Source organism: Schistocerca piceifrons, unplaced genomic scaffold (assembly GCF_021461385.2).
Source record: "Schistocerca piceifrons isolate TAMUIC-IGC-003096 unplaced genomic scaffold, iqSchPice1.1 HiC_scaffold_1220, whole genome shotgun sequence".
Classification (NCBI taxonomy): domain Eukaryota; kingdom Metazoa; phylum Arthropoda; class Insecta; order Orthoptera; family Acrididae; genus Schistocerca; species Schistocerca piceifrons.
The window spans coordinates 35,001-37,500 of NW_025727038.1; the positions used below are offsets into that span (position 1 = coordinate 35,001).

The following is a 2,500-nucleotide window of genomic DNA, read 5'->3' on the forward strand; positions in this document are numbered from 1 at the left end:
TCGTCCTTATGTACTGAATGATACATCGTGGCACATGTGTGACCGCACAACGACTGCGCCCAAAAACGGCGGACCATACAGTGCAAATATTGTGCACGCAGCTACGTGTCGTCTCCCTATGAGAGCTGGATTGCAGTGTGGTACGCCATAGAGACGTGTGGGAGGAACGGACGCCGTGGATGGCGATCAGCATGAGCTGTCTGTTGATGTATTCGGACCTAGTCGTCTCTCCTCACACACCGTGATGGCATGGTGCACCGCGTTCCATATCTGCGACATGCTACAGAGGCCGGTTGACAGTCGTTCGAGCAATGGACATCGCATACGTACGGGGGCCACCTTCCACGTATTGTCTAGGCGTGCACATTTTGTTGCGTGTATGTGGGCAGACGTAGTGTGGCGTGACACCTGACACAGGCATGCAATAATCGTTGAAGTTGCAAATGGCGATGGACGCCTGCGTTTTCTGGTGAAGTTACGCAAATGAACAAATGGTAACCTGTTGTGGTGCGGTTGTTCTCGCTAGGGGTGAATCGGTGATGGCGACGATAGGTTGAGGTACTAACCGGTTGTTCCAGCGATACCCACCATGCCGACGAAACTGAACGGCATCTGGGTGTGAAGCGATACGCGGCGGTGGCTGGGTGGGACCGTCCCCGGCCGGTGAGGGGGCGCCTCCCGGCGTGCTGGCCGCGCGGTGCGTGGGCGCACGCGCTACAGCCGGCTGGTGGGGGCGGCCAGTGGCAGGCGCGCCGGCCGACGGACGCGGCAGGCGTCGCAGCTGCGCGCCGGCGCACCCTGCGCGCGGCGCCGTGCGGCCAAAGTAGGTCCTCGCGGGCCCGGTGCGAAGCGCGGTGGACATCTTCAGTGTGCTGGTCCGATTGAGGACTGTGTGCGTTGAGGATGCGCCGCCGCCCGGCGCTCGGCGCCGCGACGCCGTCTGCTGCTCGGTCGCCCCAGCGGTTCTCGCTGGTGGTTTGTATCGCAGCTGTGCGGATGTGTTGGCGCGTGCGCTGTGCTGGGAGAGTTCGCTTCGGCACCCAAGTGGGGCTTTTGTCCTTCTGTGGCGCTGGCGTTGGAGCTGCCGGTCACCGTAGGTGGCGCGTGTTGTCTCCCGCCGGCAATGCCACGACAGCACGCTCCCGGGCCTCTGTCGGCAGCGGCAAGCTCAGTTGGGAGCACGGGTGGTCGCACCGAAAGCGTCTACTCGCCTAACTCCGGGCGATTGCGCCTCTCTCGAACCCGACCAAGTACTTGGGACGGCGCTGCGCGCCGCCGGGACCTGAGAGGGTTTCGAGGTGTATTGTGCAGGGGAGCTCAGCCTCCTCCTGTTTGCAGAATGATTGAGCGGACGCTTGCGTGTTCGCGCGGGCCCCCGGGACACACTCCCGGGCGGCCGGCTGCTCAGCTCTAGTTGACGCAGCTCCCTGGTTGATCCTGCCAGTAGTCATATGCTTGTCTCAAAGATTAAGCCATGCATGTCTCAGTACAAGCCGCATTAAGGTGAAACCGCGAATGGCTCATTAAATCAGTTATGGTTCCTTAGATCGTACCCACGTTACTTGGATAACTGTGGTAATTCTAGAGCTAATACATGCAAACAGAGTCCCGACCAGAGATGGAAGGGACGCTTTTATTAGATCAAAACCAATCGGTCGGCTCGTCCGGTCCGTTTGCCTTGGTGACTCTGAATAACTTTGGGCTGATCGCACGGTCCTCGTACCGGCGACGCATCTTTCAAATGTCTGCCTTATCAACTGTCGATGGTAGGTTCTGCGCCTACCATGGTTGTAACGGGTAACGGGGAATCAGGGTTCGATTCCGGAGAGGGAGCCTGAGAAACGGCTACCACATCCAAGGAAGGCAGCAGGCGCGCAAATTACCCACTCCCGGCACGGGGAGGTAGTGACGAAAAATAACGATACGGGACTCATCCGAGGCCCCGTAATCGGAATGAGTACACTTTAAATCCTTTAACGAGTATCTATTGGAGGGCAAGTCTGGTGCCAGCAGCCGCGGTAATTCCAGCTCCAATAGCGTATATTAAAGTTGTTGCGGTTAAAAAGCTCGTAGTTGGATTTGTGTCCCACGCTGTTGGTTCACCGCCCGTCGGTGTTTAACTGGCATGTATCGTGGGACGTCCTGCCGGTGGGGCGAGCTGAAGGCGTGCGACCGCCTCGTGCGTGCTCGTGCGTCCCGAGGCGGACCCCGTTGAAATCCTACCAGGGTGCTCTTTATTGAGTGTCTCGGTGGGCCGGCACGTTTACTTTGAACAAATTAGAGTGCTTAAAGCAGGCAAGCCCGCCTGAATACTGTGTGCATGGAATAATGGAATAGGACCTCGGTTCTATTTTGTTGGTTTTCGGAACCCGAGGTAATGATTAATAGGGACAGGCGGGGGCATTCGTATTGCGACGTTAGAGGTGAAATTCTTGGATCGTCGCAAGACGAACAGAAGCGAAAGCATTTGCCAAGTATGTTTTCATTAATCAAGAACGAA

General features: G+C 57.5%; 1 non-coding gene across 1 annotated transcript in view; it reads left to right on the plus strand.

Annotated features, from left to right (window-relative positions):
* Positions 1 to 1,424: 1,424 nt before the first annotated feature.
* LOC124729692 overlaps positions 1,425 to 2,500 on the plus strand; it is a 1,909-nt gene continuing 833 nt past the window's right edge. Inside the window, exon 1 of the ribosomal RNA XR_007007758.1 lies at positions 1,425 to 2,500. This exon is cut by the window's right edge and continues 833 nt beyond it. This is a non-coding gene — a ribosomal RNA (small subunit ribosomal RNA).